Source organism: Camelus bactrianus, chromosome 5 (genome assembly GCF_048773025.1).
Source record: "Camelus bactrianus isolate YW-2024 breed Bactrian camel chromosome 5, ASM4877302v1, whole genome shotgun sequence".
Classification (NCBI taxonomy): Eukaryota; Metazoa; Chordata; class Mammalia; order Artiodactyla; family Camelidae; genus Camelus; species Camelus bactrianus.
Window position 1 is genome coordinate 24,220,870 of NC_133543.1, and position 21,732 is coordinate 24,242,601.

General features: G+C 43.4%; 1 protein-coding gene across 8 annotated transcripts in view; it reads right to left on the reverse strand.

The window, feature by feature from the left end:
- The window catches only part of TMEM163 (transmembrane protein 163), a 214,754-nt gene that overhangs the window by 9,358 nt on the left and 183,664 nt on the right, over positions 1-21,732 (reverse strand). The window lies entirely within an intron of this gene.

A 21,732-nucleotide genomic window follows, 5' to 3' on the forward strand; every position in this document is an offset into this window, starting at 1 on the left:
TCCCTGGGAATTGGCAAAGATGATCAAAAACAGATAACCTAGATTTATATTTCCTTAGAAACCCATGAAGTATTTCTTTTCCTGCAGGAGATTCCCCTTCCTGCCATTCTGCCAAAATGACTGGCAATCACTAATCAATAATTGAATCGATCGAAATGCTAAAAATGGTGACTTCCATGTAGAGTTTTCCACAGGTAATTCAAAAAGCAGCTGATCGCAAATTCTGGAACATACATGTATACCACTGGCCTAAGCACACTTGGACACAGAGCTAAGCGAACTTGCCTCGGGGTCATTTAGGGCTGGAGCTGCTTATAACCACTTCTTCCCCTTAAATTCACAAGGCAACTGGAGGTTCAGAAATAGCCTTCAAGGTGCGAAAGGCGTCTTAAAATACAGTCCGCTATGGACGTTATCTTCACACTTCTGGTAAGTTGTTAGCTTACCTTTGCAAACGAATGAGTGAGTCACCCACGCAAAAGCGAGCAGCGCTATCTACGGCCGGCCGGGCAGCAGGGGCCGCGGGGCTTCTGCGCTTCCGGCTCCCAGACACCACTCCCGTGAGACGGAGCCTCCAGACTCCCCAGTATTAAAACCCAACGGCCAGCAGAAATCTGATAAAGCATCTTATATACTCAAAGAAATAGGATTCCTTAAGTATGTCATTATTCAGATTGACCGAGTGACAGAAAGCTGGGAAGAGGGAAGACAGCCTGTTTGCCTGGGGTTGAAAACTGAGCAAAGTGATGTGAAAAATCTCCTCTCCAGAAACAGGGTATCTGCAGAGCGTCAAAGCATCTCCCCCACGATGCTGGTCAACAGTGGGTGGTCTTAACGTGTGTCCACAAATCCTTTGCGACTCCTTCCTAGGGGCTCGGCTCAATCCCCTCCTCCCTTGAGTGTCAGGTGGACTTGGGGCTGTATCTAACACAGAGAATACGGAAAGGGAGAAACGGTAACTTTACAGGGGAGAACCCCGGCAAGTGATGAAGATGAGCAGTGAGTGACGCTGCCATCGTGTGCCTCCTGATGTGACAGGACGTGTGTGACAAGGAAGAACCAACCTGACTCCATATTGGAGCTGTTTCTTTCTCTTTAACCTTTATATCCTACTGCTGTTTCTCCAAGTTAATCATTAAAGGGATGTCGCAGATAAGCTTAATTTACACATAATGGCCCACCTCTGGGAGTCCTGCCTCCTATGCCTGAGGGTTAAGCTAAACTACCTTTGTTGAGCTCTCGGGAAACATCCTGACCAGGCCCAACTGTGAATGGCTGCAGGAAAGAAGAAATTAACAAAGCCCCTCCAGAGGCTGAGGGGAGCCAGGAAATGTTTGAACTTTAGTCCCTCCTGTTTTCGTATAAAAGAAGCCCAAATTCTAACTCAGGCCAGATGGCTCTTTGGGACACTAGACCATCTTCTCGGTCTGCTGGCTTTCTGAATAAAGTCACTATTCTTTGCCCCAAAAACTTGTCTCTTGATTTATTGGCCTGTCACGCAGCAAGCAGTACGAGTGTGGACTTGGGAACAGGTGTACTACCCCAAACCCATAACCTCAGTTGAATCATGAAAAAACATCCCATACTGAGGGACAGTCTACAAAACCCCTGAGCACTACTTTTCATATGTGTCTAGGTCATGAAAGACAAGGAACCACTGGGAAACTCATAGACTAGAGGCTAAGGAGACATGAGGACAGAATGCCACGTGGTGTCCTGGCGGGGATCCTGGAACAGAAAAATGTCATTATATGGGAAAGTTGGGGAAACCAGCAGAGTCTGGAGTTTTGTTCATAGCGTAATCTTATAGTTGGGGGAAGGGACACTGGTCACCTACGTGTGGCATTAACATGAGCAGAGGCCGGGGGAAGGGTGTAAGAGCTCTCTCTATAATGTCTTTATAACTGACTTATATGTCTAAAATTATTCCACATTTTGAAGTTTTTCAAAATAATCACCTCCCTGGAGTTTCACTTCCTCAAGCCGGGCCTCTTGGCAGATCCCACGTCCCTGCCATGCATGAGGTGACACTGCAGGGGCCAAGGGGGCTGGAGGTGGGGCTGGGGAAGGACCCCCAAATCACAATTTGATTTGTGTAGGAACTCAGTCTGATTATGGGAGATGGCACCCACACAGAAAAAATGCAAGTGTGATTAAGGAATCCCATGTCATCGCAAACCTGGATGCAGACAGTACTCAAAAAGCCGAAGTAGGGAGACCGAGGCAGTCCACTAAGTACTTTGAGGCCTCAGATTCAGAAGCTCAGTTCTCACTTTGCTCACCCCATGCCTGACCAGAGCCTTTCTGGCTCCATGCAGTATCTGTTTGCAAAGCCCTCAATTTCCAGAGGGGGAGAAAGGCTGTGTTCACCCCATCTAGGTCCCAGGGAGCTGGAGGGTGGGGTGCCCCTCCTACCCCCAGACACATCTCCAGAGGAGACAGCATGGCTTTGCTGGTCCTCCCCAGGGTCTGCCAAGCCGGGAAGCCCACTGCTGAACAAGGGCTTGGCTGACGAAGGGCAGTGATATGCCCGCAAATCTCTGCTCAAATCTACACTCCGCTGCTTACTGGGCAAACAAACCCAAGCTCTCCAAACTTTATTCTCTCTTCCATAAAGAGCAGTGTGATACCAACAGACCCTGGCAGGCAACTGATATGCAATAAAAGGTAGCAATTGTTGCCAAGGGGCCCAAACACATTATATATGCACGAACTCAGGCCGCCAGACAGCCACTCTAGGGACTGACGGTGACCTGCGGACAGAGCATGGGAAGCATTCCTAGAAAAGAAACCTAAGGAACTTATTGCCTAGAAAAAAGGATGCGTGGCGAAATGTGAAGAAACTATGGTTCAGACCTGCAGTGGCTCATCAAGGGTGAAGGGGTGTTTGAGACCATCCTTCACCTCAGAGAAGTTTTCCATGGACTGAGTGGGTGGCTCTGAGGTGGAATCCCTGCAGGAGCAGGGGGTGGCGTTACTGAGGGAATACAGTAGAAGCATCGCATAGTATTACAGGCACCTCAGCAGAGGCCTCACTGAATAACTGCATGACTCGGCAAGTCACCGAACCGCCCTCCCTCTCTCTGCATACCTGCAAAACTGAGACAAGAGTAGTCCTATCACCTCCACCCCCATGGGGTGTGGCCACAGGGATCAGCAGGAACTACATTTCCCAGAAGTCCCTTGCTAGTGGGTCCGAGTCGCACTCCACCAGAGACATCAGCGTGAGATTCGGAAGGTGGAGGAGAAAGGGCAGCAGGCAGGCTCTCAGCTCCTCCAGCTCCCACTGGAAGCCCCCTCCAGCTTCTCTGAGCCCTGAGCAGGGCATGTGTGCAGCTTCATGACAAAGCCTTCTCTGCAGATCACCCCGTGTCACTGGGGCTGAGACGGTGCGGGTTGGAGGTGGCTTCAGTCCACCTTCATGGGACCAGGCTGTCCTGCTCTGCTCTGCTCTTCACCCACGTTTGCCTCCTGCCAGGGAGTCCTGCTCACTTCAGACCCAGACTCCGGAGCCGCAGCCCCGCCATCCGCTAAGGCCTCATCTCTGCAGCAAAGCCCTGTTCTGACCATGAAGAGCAGTTCTGCTTCTGCTTGAACTTCACACACTACTTCAAAAGGCTGTTTTCAAAGTGCTCCAGCAGCGCCCGGCACAGAGCAAATATGATATTTAAATGTGGAGAAGCCAGTGTGCAAACCCCAGGTTTTTCCTGTCTTGGGATGATTCCTACCAACCACTCTCTGCTCCCAGGATCAGCTCGAAGTCCGAGAGAACAGACTGTGGCCACCTCGAAGCCTCACCCAGAGCTGGCGAGGCTTTGCTCAGCAGGGCTGCACTGATCTGTCTCAGAAAAACTAAACTCTGCAAAAGGACCCACGGAGGAACTAGGCTGGCACAGACCTGCCAAAGCCCTCTCCCCAAGCCCGTTTTCAGCTTCCTCAAAGTCCACTGTGATTTTCCCACCCAGAGCCCACCTGGCTCTCTCCACGCAGCCACCACATCTAATGTGAGCATGAGCATAATGTCACAGAGATGCGGGCATCAGCCTGATCAGGACATCAGTCCCTGCAATGGACCATGTGTGTCCTCCCCAGCTGCCTGTGTTGAAGTCCTAAGCCCATCGTGATGGTATTTAGAGATTAAAGTGAGGGAAGTAATTAGGGTTAATCAGGTCATGAGGATGGGGCCCTCATGGTGGGATTAGTGCCCCTCTAAGAAGACGACTAGCTCTCTCTCTCTCTCTCTCCACCTACACACATTGAGGAAAGGCCAGATGAGGCCACAGTGAGAAGGCAGCTGTCTGGAACCCAAGGAGAGAACCCTCACCAGACACTGACCCTGCTGGCACCTTTGATCTTGGAGTTCCAGCCTCCAGAAGCATGAGAAGAAAATTCCGTAAGAAATAAAAGCCACCCAGTCTGTGGTATTTTGTCACGGCATCCTGGGCTAAGACAGTTCTGAGCATAATAAAAGGAGTTTCTGAGAGGATTCTTTCCCGAGAGTCGGCAAGCCAGAGCAGATATGGCTAATGGTGAGAAATGACAACCCAAGCGGATATATGCCCTGATGACTTCTCCCAAAGTGCAGCCACACCCGTCATGTGTCACTTGACCTCACAGCCCAGTCCAGTGGGCCTGGCAGATGGAGAAGCAGATGCCCAGAGGCTATGTGACTTGCCCAGGGTCACTCAGCTGGTGGCAGGACCTGGATTTGTTCCCAGCTGTAAACCGTGCCAAGGTGCCCCAACTACAGACTCCTAAACGTCTACCATGTTAATGAGCGTGGGCTCATTATCACAAAGGGTTAACCCTCCTAACATATAAAGAGCTCCTAGAATTCCAAAAGACCAAAAAACAAACAGAAAGTAGGCAAAGGATGTGGGTAAAAGACACCGAAAATTAAAACAAATTTTAAACATATGAAAGATGCTTAAATACACCAGTGAAAGAAACAAAACCCAAAACTACACCAAGACACCCTTTTTCCTGTAACCAGAAGTATTATTAAAAACTTTTAATCTTGAAAGACACTATTAAAATAATGAAGGCAAGCCATGGACTGGGGAAAAAATTTTGCAAACATATTTGTTAAAGGACTTGGATCCAGAATATATGAAGAATTTCTACAATTCAGTAAGAATGAAACAGATGAGTCAATTTTTTTTAAATGAGCAAAAGATTTGGGCAAACATTTCACCATAAAAGATACATGACTTGCAACCAAGCACACAGAAAGAGAGCCAACGTGATTAGTTAACAGGGAAATGAGATCCTGCTGCATATCCATCGCAATCCATACAACTAAAAAGAATACCAATTTCAGTAAGGATCTGGGACAACTGGAACTCTCTGGCACTGTGAGTAGGAATATAAAATGGTACAGCCACTTTGTAAAACAGACTGGCCATTCTTTATAAAGTTAAATATGGACTTATCATAGGACCCAGCAATTCTACTCAGTCGTATTTCTCCAAGAGAAAAAAAGCGTATGTCCACACAAAAACCTGCACACAGTTTATACAGCATTTTCATGTCAAAAAAAAAAACCTGGAAACAACCTAAATGCCTGACAACTGGTGGATAAATGAACTAGGATACAGCCATGCAGTGGAATACTACTCAGCAGTGAAAAAGAATGAACCAGTAATAGTTCAGCAAGAATACAGCCGCACTTGAAAGGCATTATGCTGATTGACCGAAAGCAGACACAGGAGAGTAAATACTTTGAGTTCACTTACATCACATTCTAGAAAAGGAAAGCTGTGCTGACAGAAAGCAGATCAGTAGTTGGAGAGAGGAGGTAATTAATGACTGCAAAAGTGCACGATGGAATTTTCCTGGAGTGACAAATATTCTCTATCTTCATTGTGGTGGTAGTTCTGTGGTTACAAACATTTTTCAAAACCCCTCAAAGTGTATGGGTGGAATTTCATTGTAAGTACATTACATCTCAATAAAACTAATTTTTTTTAAAAAGCAGTTTATCTCAGGGATCCTGAAATGGTGACTACTAATAATTACATAATTCAGGTTATGCACATTAGTATAATATACATAATGTCATACAGTGAGGTAAGGACAGAAATCAAAGCACCGTCATTATAAAGGTTAGATGAGAGGCTTGAGAGGTCAACAGTGGACCAGGGACCCAGATGGGCTGCCTTCAGTTCTCATGAGTTTCCTCTACTGATGTGTTTCCACCATCTGGTAGGTAAACCCTCCCTTTTACAGGCTCATCTCATGAGTTTCCTCCTCTATTAAGCACTTCCTGACAACGCTTCCACTCCATGCCCCCCGAACGATGTTCTCTGGGTCTTGTGCCATGTCTTTCCTTCATTGTCTTCCTGTCCTTGGAGCTCACTGAGAGGAGAGGTCCCTTCTCACCCACCCAAGTGTCTACCCCAGTGCAATAAAAAATATCCTATCTCTGATATGAACTGCTAACGCTGGACACATCGAAGTCATAATCAACAAAGTCTTTTACAGGCTGTTTTACGGAAGATGCAGAAATGTTCATCCACAGAGCTCTCTGTCATCCTGACCCTCCATGGAAGTCAGGAGCGTGTGGTTAAAACCTAACTTGGTACATGCATTCCTGGGCTGGTGGGGCAGGGAAAGGGGAAGGCTAAGCTGACTGGTTTTCTCATGATCAAACCTGATTCTGGAATGTACCTTGGAGTGGGAAGAAACACCACCTCAGAGACAAGAGTTCGTGAGCACAGGCTGTGTCCCTGGACTGCTGGAGGGGATCAGGGCAGCAGTGTGGCAAGGCTGAAATTCTGTGACACCAGAAGAATCCTGGGTTGACACAATCATGGCCACACTCACGCTCCAAGATGCCAGACATGAGCCAGATCTGAACATCCCCCACTGCTTCCTGCAGCCAGGGCTGTGGGACAAACGCACTTGACAGTGACCACCCTCCCCACGCCCACCCCCCCAACCAGGGCTGCTGAGCACCTCCTGCCCTTCTGGGCAATAGCCCGTGACCCCCAACCCAAACTTCAGACAGCTTAGGAGAAGCCCCCCCAGCCTGCTCTCAACATGGCCTCTGCCTTCCAGACGGCGTGTGATGAAGGCCAATGGTCAGTCTATCTGAGTGGAGTGTCTTTGCTAAGAGCTAGTAATGTCAACTCTGTCATGTTCCAACCTCGTTGATCTCAACATGTGAAAAGCAACACCTTAACTCAGCGGAATAAATCATTTAGAGAGGAATTCCAGGAATGTGACAGAGACTCCTGGGGTTCAAAAAGCTCTCCACCCCAAACTCTTTGGTCTGTGCCAGGACTACTCCTGTTTTACCTAAGAGCTCAAGTCATGGAGACGTGCCCCCTCCACAGGCCCCCATCATCACCACCGCCAGCCCCCCAAATCTGGCCCACCACCAGACAAGGGAGAGCAGACCAGACCTTCTGTAAAAACATGGGGTGGGCCCTGGAACTGGGAGAGAGCCCAGAGATCAGGTGATTTAGGCTGCAGGTGGGGAAACAGGCGCAGGAAGAGCAGATGGGCCCTCAAAGACAGCAGAGGCTCCCAACCACTCTCCATCTCTCCTGAGCAGCCGGACATCACCCTCCCCTTCTAAGGATACAAGCCCAGGCGGGAATGTGGTGAAGGCTGCGGGGCTAATCTTAGATGGAAGGCAACTAGGGAAGAGCTGATAACACCTGATCAGGGAGGACACTGTGACATTAGTTCTTGTATGCTAGCGGAGGAAGTCTTGATCAACCAGACCTGAGCCTCGGTCAGCTTTTCTCCAGGAGGATTGCACTGCCCCACACACGGTCTGGTAAACTAGCAGATGAGAGGTGCTGTGACCTGATGGACACTGATAAGCTGGTGATCTATTTGAGCTCCTCTCAGCAAAGCCAAACCCAGACCAACCAGATAAGGCTAACCCCGCTTTCCTTACCTTTACCAAACTCCCCTGCTCTCACTCAGCTCCAGCTGATCCTAGCCTCCCACCTGATCCTCAAACATGTCGCATATCCTCCTCCCTCAGGACCTTTGCACATGCTGTTTCTACTCACTCCCTTACTCCATCATCATACAAGTTGAGATGGTCCCTGACTAATAATCCTCCCCCTATTTCTGATCTTTTTTAAAAATAGCACTTTTCACATTCAAACACTCCTGTGGTGGTTCAGACTAAAAACGAATAAAACTGAAAGCTCCATTCCTTGTTTAACCAGCCCCATTTCAAGTGCTCAGTAGCCGTATGCGGCTATTGGCTCGCATACCAGAGAATGCAGATTTGGAGCATTTCTATCATCACAAAGAGTTATGCTGAGTAGTGCTGATTTAGAAACCCATGGGTTATTCCTTCTGAACTGGAATAAAGCAGGAAGTAGATTAAAAGTGGTGTAGACAAGTGCAGGACAGGAGCACAGAGAGATTATGACCGGGCAAACGGTCAGAACGTCGGCCAGGACACCACACCTCGAGTTCAGCCATCACAGGGCTAACTGAGGTTTATCACGACTGACTCCCTGCTTCCAAAAGGCACCAAAGGATTCGGTTTTAATTATTATATACTTTTTACTGAGGTATAACTAACATATGATAAAATGTGCAGGTTTAGACATTCAATTTGATGAATTCTGTCCATGGTACCACCCATTTAACTACCCCCCACAAACAAAATATAGATTTCCATTACTCTAGAAAGTTCCTTCATGTACCTTTCTTCATCCCCTGCAACCACTCTCTGACATCACAAGAAACTAATTTCATCTATTCTTGCATTTTTTTAAACAAATGGAATGGACAGTATGTGTTGTTTTATTTGGCTTCTTTGTCAACATAATGTTGTTGAGACTCAGCCCTGTTCCTGTAACAATGGCACGTTCTGTATGGTTGAGTCTTATTCTAGTGGTTACTTTCACATGGAAAGTTTCTTTTTTAATAATTCAATTAACACCAGGCTTTTTAATTTAGATTCCCAGTGGAGATGGGCAATTGTTGGTACAAGGAACAGGCAAAGAAACAGGAAGGAGGATGATGGGGTCTGATCTTCAATCCTTACATAGGAGGCCACTTAGCACCATGAGAGCTGAACCTTCAGGTCAAAATAACAGGCTGGGATGAGCTCAGGTGGAGAACTGCTAAAACCACCTCTTCCATTAGCATCTGAGAGCAGCCTCCAAGAAGGCCAGTCCCACCACTGACCAAGATCCTGGCCGTGGGGGTGTCCCAGTACAACTTTCCAACCTCTTCAAAACAGGCTGGTCTAAAATGAACCTCACCCACTCTCTCTGCATGTTTGTGTTCCCCCAGAATTCATATGTTGAAGCTCTAATCCCCAGTGTGATGGTGTTTAGAGGTGGGACCTCTGGGCAGTAATTAGGTCATGAGGGTGGGGCCCTCATGCTGGGATCAGTGTCCTTGTAAGAACAGACACAAGAGAAAGGATCTCTCTCTGCCATGTGAGAACACAGTAAGAAGGCAGCCGTCTGCAGGCCAGAAAGACAGCTCTCACCGGAAACCAAATCTGCTGACACTTGATCTCAGACCCTTTAGCATCCAAAAATGTGAGAAATAAGTATTTGTTGGTACAGTCACCTAGTCTATGGTATCTTGTTCCAGCAGCCAGAATGGGCTACGCCTCCCCCAGCACCATCACTCCCACCAACACCCGTACATCAAAATAGAAGTGAGGGTGGGAATTAAAACCTATAAATCAAATTCACCCTCGACTAATTGACAGCATCACATAAAACGGGCAGTTTCTTGTTTCTGGCTTGTCAGCTGCCAGCAGCAGTTTCTAACACTACGACACTGAGTTTCTCTGTCCTCCCTGCCACCACCTCCAATTTTCCACACAGCCTTGTCTCCAAGTATTTTTACTTGTGGTATTGCTCACAGAAAATCCTCTTGGAAAGCTGAGATTTTTTTTTTCTGCAGTACCACTTGTCACCTCCTATATTAAGCTTCTTCCTTATCATAGGTGACACTATTAGTTGCAATTCCAAGTCACAGGGAGCTGTGGCCACTAACACGAGACAGAGGTCAGGTCTGAAAATTCCACCTGCCCATCTCCCTAGAGACCAACAGTCTCCCTTTTCATAAGCTGTGTGACAGCATGTGGCAACTGTGGACGCTCACTTGCTTATGCCTGCAAAAAAGGCGTCCTTCGCTTTCCTAATGAGGACAAATTTCAAACCATTCTGACACTACATGTGTTATAGAATTACCCAGGGAAATGCTAGTGCTGGCTGAATAATAAATGTGTATCGATTTATGGCCCCAAGTGAAATTAAAAGTCACTCTCATCCTTGGATATTTTCATCATCCCCTACTCCCCGCGCCCCACCCCAGCAGATGGGAAAAGCTAGCAGATGTGGAGGAAATTACACCGAGCATGAGCCCTCAATTTCCCCTGGTTATTAAATTATATTGACAAATTGCCATGGATTCACATTAAATGACTTCACAATTTTTAAATTAGCATCAAACCATTTTGAGGTTGGGAGGGTCAAGAAGTGGTGTTTAGATAATCAGGTTAGGAGCCAGGAGGTTCTGCAGCCAGTAGACACTGGCGTCACTGGTGGAACTACAGACAGACTAGGAAGCCCTGGGCCCCAGCAGTTCCTGGCTGGGCTGGCCAACCTTTCTGTTGAGTCTCTGCAAAGTCTGGTTAACGAAGCAAATGCCCAGCTCCACAGGCATCTCGAAGCTGATGCTGGAGGGGTCACGGGGTGCGGGAGAGCAGGGGGAGGCAGTGCCAGCGAAAGCACTATGACTGCTTCGGGGACAAGGAGGGCACTCTCAAGTGCTTGGCTGCCACTCTCAGATGCAGGCTGGTTTCTGTTACGTGAAGCATCGGTCCGACTGCTCTTTTCTGATAACTGCAGGAGCGCAAGGCTGACTGGGGGACAAGCTAATCCCTGAACACTGTTAGGGACTCCGAGATGGGCTCATGCACCTTCCTGCCCCGAGTCTCAGGGATCTAGAGAAAGTAACACCTCTAGGGTTCCCTAAAACCAGGACCAAGCATAGCATCCCTTCAGCTGATCCCTCATGACACAGTGGCACCGCCACCCTTGAGAAGCTCTATTCTGCAAAGGAAGTAGCACCTTCCAGCTGGCTGCTTCTCCTCGCTTTGGTCATATGAATATTATGCCGGTGAATATCACGCCAATAAGCCAGTACCAAACCAGAGAGCTCCTTAAACAACAGTCCTACAATACAAGCAGATAACTTGTTTTTTTCTTATGGTTACCAAGGAAAGGGGTGGGAGGGCATAAATCTGGGAGTCTGAGATTTACAAATGTTAGCGGATAACTATTATTGATGCCCATCAGAGATGACACTCTTTTCCAAAGGCTTAATAAACAATGCTATTTTAAACCTAACCATCGGAAGATCCTTGTTAGGTAGAAACTATGACCCCAAACTGAAAGGTTAAATTAACCCCCCTAGGATCGGGTCACACAGCTTGTTGGTGACATTGAAGGTATCAAACCCTCATCTGTCCACCCGAAAACTGATTGCCCTTCACCGCTGAAAAAAAAAAAAATGTAGGCCAGTCTTCCTCTCATGCAACCCAATGGCCCTGAATTTCAAGCGTGGCTAAAAACAAGCAAAAGAATAAATAATTCACAATGCCAAGAACACAGCTTCATATATTTGAAAATAGCAGAAAAATCAGAAACGATTCCAATTAGAGATGGTGAAATGAACACACATGGTCAGCGTTTGTAAGGCCACTAAGTGGCAGCACAGACTTGTTTTTGTTTTTTTTTAAGGCATGCACCCACACGGACAAAGAAGACAAAAGGACAACAGTCACAAAACTGCGTGAGAGGGGAAAAAGACAGAAGAGTGCGGGCTGCCTTAAAGGTACAGAGAACAGTGGGACTGAGGGCAGAGGGGAGGGTGAGAAGTAGCATGTCAGAACTCCCCGAGGCTCAGGAATCAGGGCCACTAGGCCCTCCTGGAAGAGGGCTGAAAGATGGGAGACTAGAAGCAGGAGGACTAATCTTATTAATGTCCCTAAGAGGACCAGACCGCCTCCCCAACCGCCCAGAGGGTGTTGGCACAGTTCCCCAGCAGGAGAGAAAGCAGATCCACTGCAGAGGGCAAAATCAAAGTTCTCTGCACTGGGCACCCCAGGCTCGGCTGAAGTTAGGGACCACCACATTGAGAAAAGGGGGTTCAGGGGGGTTACCTTCTGCCCTGGGAAGCTGATAGCCCAGGAGGACAGAGAAAGCAATTGTAAGTCCTTCATAATTCCTTTATATTTTACAAACAACATAAAGGAAAATATAAAGGAATATAAAGGAAACCAATTATATCAGCAGACGCTTAATAAAATTTAAACATTATGCTTTAATAAGTGCTTTTAAATTAATGTATTAAATAGCAAAATCTAACAGATCTAATAAGCACTGTAACTTTAAGTTGTGATAAGCACAAAAAAATTTTGAAATATCTGCCAAAACCAATCTTAGATTGAAAATATCCTATTTTTATAGATGACAAAGTCACAACTACTCAAATATTACAACTGTGGGTTATTGCTTAATTTTATGATGGAAAGGCTAAATTTCAGATGGAGGTTAACTGAAAATAAAGACAATTTCTTTCCAATTAAAGTTCATGTTCCCCCTAAATTCTATCCATGGACCCAAACACCACATTAAAAACCCCTGCCCTTGAATTGAAATCACATTTGATAAGCCTCCTCCACACACAGTCATAAATATATTCTTCTTTCATATTATGAGACAGCCAATAATCACTAGATTTTTGGAAAGCCATTGGTGAAGAGAAGAAAAATTTTTTAAATCATTGTTAATGTCACTGGAGACGAGAGACTCTATCATACAAGAAAATGATGTTTTGAAAAGAACACATAAAGAAAGTTCTTTTAACTTAAAACAAGGTAACAGAAATGAACAACTTAAAAGTATCAGAAGGTAAATTTGAGGGACTCTCTCAGGAAGTAGAACAAAAACGCAAAATAAAATATAGGAGACAAAAAAGAGAAAATTAGAAGACAATCCCAACATCTGATAACAGGAAACCTGAAAATACAGAACAGAAAAAACAGTAACAACAAAAAAATCATTAATAAAGTAATTCAAGAAAATCTTCCAGGACTGAGGGACATGAGTTACAAAATGAAAGGGTCTAAGTGCCTAGCATTATACATGAAAAAAAATCTTCACCAAGGCTAATACTAGCCGGACAAACAGAAGATCTTACAAGTCTACAGAGACGAAAAACAGGGCTGTGAAAAAAAAATAGACTTGTTATTAAAATTTCTAATTAGAAATTAGAACTTCTTCTCAAAAGCAATACTAGAAATTAAGACAATGGATTCATGCCTTCAAAATTCAAAGAATAAACTCAGGAAAACTACCAAATAAACTGTTAGAATACTAACATTTTCAGACATTCAAAGTCTCAAAAAAAAAAAATTGTCTTCCATGTATCTGTTCTTGGGAAGCTACTGGAGGATGTGCTCCTCCAAAACAATGGAGTAAACCATGAGACAGAAACATGGGATTCAGTAAGATACAACCCAAAAGAAAAGTAAAACAAATCCCCCAGAATTACAATAAATGGGATGTAACTGTAAAAACTCCCTTGTTTCCTTGGTTTTTATTTAATCATTTGAACATGAAATCAGAATGTCCTCACCTATGCTTATTTATCCAAGTTTTGTTTTTTTTAACAGATTAAGCTAGCTACTCCCACTTACTCACCCCTCTTGAGGGTTCTTTGTTCCAGAAAAAGGTTGAGGGCAAGTAAACATAATCACTGGAGGAAGAAAATGCGTCATATGAGACCCCTGATGCTGGACTGATTGTATTAAGAAGGAAAGGATGCAGCGACTTGCTCCTTTACAGATCGTAATCAGTGCGCTGTTCCTTAAACAGGCCTTTAAAAGCTTCCCTCACCCCACCTACGGGGACTAGCCTACTGTGACTCCCTTTTCCTGGCAATGCAATAAAGCTGTGATTTCTACTTCACCCAAAATTCTGTCTCTGGATTCAATCTGGCTTTAGAGAACAGAGACCGAGGTTTTGGCAACAAGGATACCAAGAGGACAACTGTGGAGCCAACCAAGAGTGTGCACATATATTCCTGTGGCGGGGGGGGGGGGGGGTAATTTGCATTACATATTCATTTAGTTGTATCAGGGAACACAAAACAGAATGCAATAAGGGAAAACACAAATCACTGAAGACTACAGGGCTCAGCTACCAATAACATTTACAATCCTAAGAAGAACAATGTTGAATATCGATCCTACCAAAATAACAATGTTAATGTGCAGGGAAGGAATAAGCCATGGGTGATTGTTAAGGGGCCACCCAGAGTGAGAAGTCAAGAAACCACGTCTGTAACTGAAAAAGCAAGAAGGTGCAACATATGCCGGTTACTTAGAGATGTGGAAGTTGAAAGGAGTTATAAATGGGTGCCTCTAGGAAGGGGGTTATTTTTTAAAATGAGTTTTATAGAATAATTGGCTATTTCAATTATAAACACAGCTTGGATAAAAATTAAAACTCAATATAAAGAATATATTTCAGGGCAGTAATTTCTGAATGTACTTAAAGAAAGAGAACCAGTAGGACATAAGTACTAAGAAAGGTATTGCCGAAACTACAGTGAGGTATCACACCTCACACTGGTGAGAATGGCCTTCATCAAAAAGTCTACAAATAACAAATGCTGGAGAGAGAGTGGAGAAAAGGGAACCCTCCTACACTGTTGGTAAACTGGTACAGCCACTATGGAAAACAGTATGGAGGTTCTTTAAAAAACTAAAAATAGACTTAGCATATCATCCAGCAATGCCACTCCTGAGATATATCTGGAAAAGATGAAAACTCTAATTTGAAAAAATACATGCACCCTAATGTTCACAGCAGCACTATTTACAATAGCCAAGACATGGAAGCAACCTAAATGTCCATCAATAGATGAATGGATGAAGATGTGGTATATATAATATACAATGGAATATTACTCAGCCAGAAAAAAGAAAGAACCATTGCCATTTGCAGCAACGTGGATGGACCTAGAGATTATAATACTAAGTGAAGTAAGTCAGAGAAAAATATATTACATGATATGAATTATATATGGAGTCTTAAAAAATAATACAAATGAATTTATTTACAAAACAGAAACAGATTCACAAGCAGAGAAAAAAAAAAACTTTTGGTTACCAAAGGGGTATAGTTGGGGCAGGGGCAGGGATAAATTAGGAGTCTGGGACTTAAAAAAAAGAGAAAGAAGTATAGCAAGGAAGTGGCTTGCGTGATTATGGGCACCCCTAGGACCCACAGGGCCAGGCATTTGGAGGGGCAAGCTGGGACTCTCAGGCAGAGCTTCTTCCTCGGGGAGGCCTCAGCTCTACTTTTAATGCCTTTCTACTGACTATCAAACCCACCGAGATCATCAAGGATAATCCCCTTAAAGTCAACTGATTACAGGTGTTAATCACACCTAAAATGTAAGTCAAGCAACAACTGCTGTTTGATTGAATAAGTGGGGACTACAGCCTCACCAGCTGACACATGAAACTGACCATCACACTGGGTACCACACTAGTACCATCCGATGGATGCCCCCTCCATCGGATGGTTGCCCTAAGAGCACTCACTGGTGGGTCAACCACTGCGTAAGAATCTGAATTGCTCCTTGCACTTACACACATTGGGGCTACACCGGAGGTTCTTACAGGGCACAGTTTACAAGGCAGAGGGTGGGTCAGGTCAGAATCTGAAAGCCGCCTAACATGTGGAAAAGCGCCAGGCAGAACATTTCTGAGCAAACTAACTTTGCTAGCTCCTTCAGTAAATGAATATTTTGTCTCTCATAGTTTGAACACAAAACAGGAACAGATGAATGCTATGCCAACAGCAAGAAACTAAAAAGGGAAAAATAAGCAAACAAAAAAGTCACTTACCCGCCCCCTAAAACTGAGTGTGAGCAAAGTAGAAGGAACTACTGAAGATGAGAGCTTAATGAACGAGAAAGCAAATCATCTTGATCTGTGAAATCAGACACAGGGTTTTGTTGGGTGTTTTTTTTAAAAGATGAATAAAACTTTTGGCAAGCTAGCTTCAGAGACAGAAAGAGCATAAATAAACACTAGCAATAAAACAGGGCACATAACTACTGATGAATTAAAGATTTCTTAAAAATCATATGAGTAACATGAGCAACTTGAATGCAATAAACTTGAAACCCTAGATAAAATGGGTAATTTTCTAGAAAAACAAATTTTGAAAAATGTTCCTAAACTATAAGAATATTTGATACAGCAAGAAAAGAGCCGCAATCATAAGAATAATGATGAAGATAATAATAGAAGCAGCAAACCCCTATTGGAGGACTATTGCACACTTGCTGAAATGCTCTCTACACGCGTGAACTGAGTGAAGCCTTACAACTCTGCGAGGCAGGCATTACTGTTTGGTTTATTCTACAGGTGAGAAAACTGGAGCCAAAGAGGTGAAGCAACTCGCCCCAGTAACACACGAATTCACACAGGCAGCCTGGCCCCAGAGTTCACTATCTTAACAGAGAGTATGCTTCAGAGTCTCTCCACAGGGCAGCAGCCTCGATTTTGCAGATGAGTTCTACTACAACTTAGAGGACAACCAGAGCACAAAAAAAGGAGAAAAGAAAACCTTATATAATTCATTACATGCGATACACAAGACCAGGGGCGTTAGACCAATGTCACTTATGAGCACAGATGCAAAAATTCTAAATGAAATAGTAAGTGGAAACCAGCAATGGATTAAAATAGCAATATTTTATGACCAAACAGGGTTTATCTGCAGAATGCAGGGATGCCTTAATAGTAGAATATTGATTAATTTAAATATGAACATGTTAAAGAAAAGATCCATCTCAGAATACACAGAGAAAGTATTCAAAATTCAACACCTAGTTGTGATTTTTAAAAACTCTTAGCAAACAAGACATTGAGCCATTTCACCCTAAAGCCAGCAGCAAACTACTCAAAATAGTGTTAAAGACCTTGGCTAATAACCAAGAGAAGAAAAACAATGTTAGGATTGGAGAGACAAAAAAAAAGGAAGAATCAAGGGGAGGGTATAGCTCAAGTGGGAGAGCGCATGCTTAACATGCGTGAGGTCCTGGGTTCAATGTCTACTACCTCCTCTACAAGTAAATAAATAAACCTAATTACCAACCGCCCCCTGCAAAAAAAACTAGAAAAAAAAGGAAAGGAGAGACAAAGTGTCATTATATAATATAGCTAAAATAATCAACTGATAAACAAAACTAATCTTAAAAAATCAACAAGGTTACAAGCTAACAAAATCAATATCCAAGTATCATTACCCTTTTATGAGATAGTAATTTAGAAAATGAAATAAATATATAGCAACAAAGCACAAACTATAAAGGAATGACCCTAACAATAATTTATAAGGTCTTATGGAGAAGATTATAAAACTTCACTACAGGAGGCAAAGCAAACATAAATGGATAAAGATGAAATGGAAAGGAGGATTCAATAGTGAAAAGAAGCCAATCCTCTCAAAATTAATGAATTTAATGCAACTCACTCAATATTCCAAAAAGATTTTTCATTAAAGTGTTCATACTGACTTTGAAATTTATACAGAGCACTACATGTGCAACATTAGTCAAACCACTTTGAAAATCCTATAAAAGAGGGTAACCAAACATCAAGACTTATTGTAATTACAGAACTTCTAAAAGCATGACACCGAAATGAACGGACCGACAGGTCTACACAACAGAACTGCAAACACAGAGCCGGCCACACACCTGTGGGGATTTGGCATATGATGAATGCAGCCTTTGGAACGGTATTGGGAAAGCAGTATATTCATCTGAGGGGAAAAATACCAAAAAAATTGGATACTGCTGCATACCAAACAAAAATAAATTTGATGAATTAAAGATCCAATTTTAAAGTCTAATTTCTTACATGTATTGAAAGAAAATAAGATATAGGCATATATTTATGCGCAGTAAGGCTTTTTTTTTTTAAAGCAAAATGTAAGTTTTATTACAATTAAAGCTGAACACGGTTCAGATGTGCTGTGAAACTGGTTTCCAAATCTAAACTTTACAATGAGATAGACTGGAAAAGCACAGATCTTCCCAGGAGAGGAAGAGCCTCTGGATCAAATGGGCAAAGGTTAGGAGGACAGGTGCTCTCTGCAGAAAGACAGATCTCAAAGAGACAGAGAGAGGCCCTTGCTCCCAACACACCAGTCAGAGAAGAAAGCAACTTCTTCCCTGGGGAAGAGTGAATGAAAGGGCAGAGACAGGCCAAGAGGATTTTAGTAGCAGATTGGTTCATATGAAAGGGAAGAGCAGAAATAAGAAATCACTGTTTACCCTAATAAAATCTAACACAGACTCTTGGTTTCTGCTACTGGAAAACTGATTAATTAAAATTTATGTATTAACATTCATACATTGTTATTATCTAATCCACAGCAGTAAAGCATTCCTAATCCCCTACCTTCTCCGGTGAAACAAACCCATCACAACTTCACAAAGGAAAAGGTCGATAAATCTGATTACAACAGAATGGAAAAGGGAGCCCAGGGGATTCTTCGAATAGAAAAAGATGTACAGTATTAAAAAAGAAAAGCTAGATGCTAGGAAAAATTATTTGCAACTTGTATATAAGACTGGTTCTCAGAACATAGAAATAACTCCTAAGAACCATAAGAAAAGGACAAGAATGGGAAAAAATGGGCAAAGGATAAAGAAGCAGTTTATAAAAGAGGAAACACAGATAATAAATATTTTTTAAATTATCAATTTCACCAATCAAGGGAAATCAAACTAACGTGAGATACCATTTCTCACCCATTAGACTAGAAAACTGTGATTAGTTGGGAAGATATCAAATATGGTGACATTCCGAGACTGTAAACTGGTACAGCCACAGTGAAGGGCAAATTGGCAGGAGCTATTAAAACACATGCACCCTCTGCTATCCAAAAATTCCTCTCCAAGATACTACCCTCAAGAAACACCATCTGCCCACACTACGCATTACCATGACAGTACAACAGTGCTCATCCTAACAGCTTTGATATAGTAAAAAAAAAAAAACAAAAATTGGAAACTACCCAAATGCCCATTAACAAGAGAGTGGCTACAGTACATGCATTTATATGATAGGCAATTAACATGATAAATAGTCTAGGTTTTAAAAACATGTTGATTTTTAAAGTTGCAGTGTGATATATACAAAATCCATTCATGTAATAACAGCACAACGTTCTATTTCCTATGGATATAAGCAGGCATCACACAAAAACCAGCGGTGATGGTCAAAGGGGTCATAAATATGGGCTGCCTCACCTGCATATCACCCGTTCACATACATCCTGACACAGAAGAGAACCACAGCCCAGAAGTGAAAAGACTCCCAGGCTGTAAACTGTGGGAGGAAGGCGGTGTCTGAGCCAAGCCCTCTTTGTGAGCGACATTTCTTTCACAGGGTGTCAAATGTCCACAGTAAGGTCCCAGGCAACCTCTACTTGGGGATTCTTGAAAGGTAAGCTCCTCTTGGTTACAACACTTTCCTAAGTGCAGTCCTAGCCTGTGCCCTGGTAGGGCCAACAGCCTCATGCATGCATGAATTCATTCATTCAACATACATTTACTGAGTTCCTGCTCCATGCCAAGCCTATTAGGTGCTAGTAGACTAGTGAGGTTAAGCCCTCACAGGGAGACAATTGGACAAAAAATAACACGGCAGTGTGCCCAGAGCTGCCATGGCAATCAGCACGAGGTGTCATGGGAGCCCAGAGGATGGGCACCTACTGGAGCTGGCTGGTGTGTGGGGAATTCCAAACGGAGGGGGCACACAGTTGGGGAAGAGAGGACAGCAGGTAGAGTCAGTGCAACGCTAACTTTCCCCAGTGCTGCTTCTCACTAGCAAAGGGGCGGAGTGTAGATGACCTCAGCTCTCAGCAGTGCAAGCTTTAACTCCACTGTTTCCTCTTCTAACCCTCCCCACATACTGCCTCCCTTTCTGAACAGCCATCGTACAGAAAATAAAGAGAAAGACCAGGGTCCCTCCTACAGCAGCTGACTTTCATCTGTGCCCATGGTCAGCCCAAGTTTCAGGTTTTACCTCTGTTCGGAAAGTTCTTTAGGGTAAAGACCCCATATTGAGCCCATGGGGGCTGGGATGATCAGAGAGCCCACTTTCACAGGATCATTTAAGGATTAAGAATTTTTACCTTATGATACCAAGACATGGAAGCAACCTAAATGTCCATCGACAGAGGGTTCGATAGAGAAGATGTGGTGTGTATATACAATGGAATACTACTTAGCCATAAAAAAAGAATGAAATAATGCCATTTGCAGCAACATGGATGGGCCTATCATACTAAGTGAAGTAAGTCAGACCAAGAAAGACAGATATCATATGGTATTACTTATATATGGAATCTAAAAAAAAAAAGACAAATGAACTTATTTACAAAACAGAAACAGGCTCAAACATAGAAAACAAATTTATGGTTACCAAAGGGAAGGGGGAAGGGATAAATTAACAAACTACTATATACAAAATAGATAAACAACAAGGTCCTACTGTGTAGCATATTCAATACCTTATCATAGCCTATAATGAAAAAGTATATATATATATATATATATATATATATATATATATATATATATATATATATATATATATATATATATATAAAATAACTGAATCTCTATGCTATACACCAGAAACTAACATAACATTGAAAATCAACTATACTTCAATTAAAAAAAAAATTTTTTTAAGAATTTTACCCAGTGCTCCAAAACTACTTCCCGGTATCAAATGTTTTGCTAACAATCCAGTAACATGCATGGCTTTATCATCGAATACTCATATCCTAGTCGCAAATGGACTATTCCAATGTACTAACACTGCTCACAGGATGGCGGACAGAGAACAAGTAATTTACAGGAGGCGCTGTCATGACTGAAGGGGCTTACTCCTGACTGCTCTGCTGTGCTGGGATGTGTGCTGTGCCCCAGATAAACAGGCAGATTTCAGTCAAAGCTTGAGAAATAAAAAGGCATTCAGTATGATTCTCTCCATTAGCTCAACAAGAAACAGAAAAACAGAAATGCCATGAGGACTGTGTTGTCCCTGTCACACTTAGAGAAGTGAATGGGAAAAAACAATTAAAATGTTCAACACACATCTTCCGAAATAGTTTTTTCTTCCTTCAGAAGAGAAAGCACTCTCAACACCTCACAGAGAGAAAAGGAGTGCTAAGTTAGAGTGATAAATTCTCTCATTCCAGATAGAAAAACCACCACCAAGAGATTAATTTCCCAAGGTCAAGTACAGACACATTTGAATAGCAAAGTGCTCAACCTTGACCCAGCAACACCCGTCTTGGATAAACACCAGTGCCCTTCAACACACAGGTGCCCCAGAACAGACTGGGAAGAGTGAGCATGTTTCCCTCCCTCCCTCTCTTCCTTTCTCTTCTGTTTTTTGCTACTATAACCCAACGGCACCCCCAAGCACACATCACGTTGGAATTTTCAAGGCCACTAAGAAGACAGTGGGGACACGCAGAGTTCACTCCCATCGAGTTGAGTGCGGGAAATCCTAGAAGTGGAGTTTATCCAGCATCTTCTGTGGGAATCAATCTCTGGGCTATATTTTCTCAACTGGGAAACTGAGCCAGCTGTATTAGCTTTTCTTTTTCTTTTTCTTTT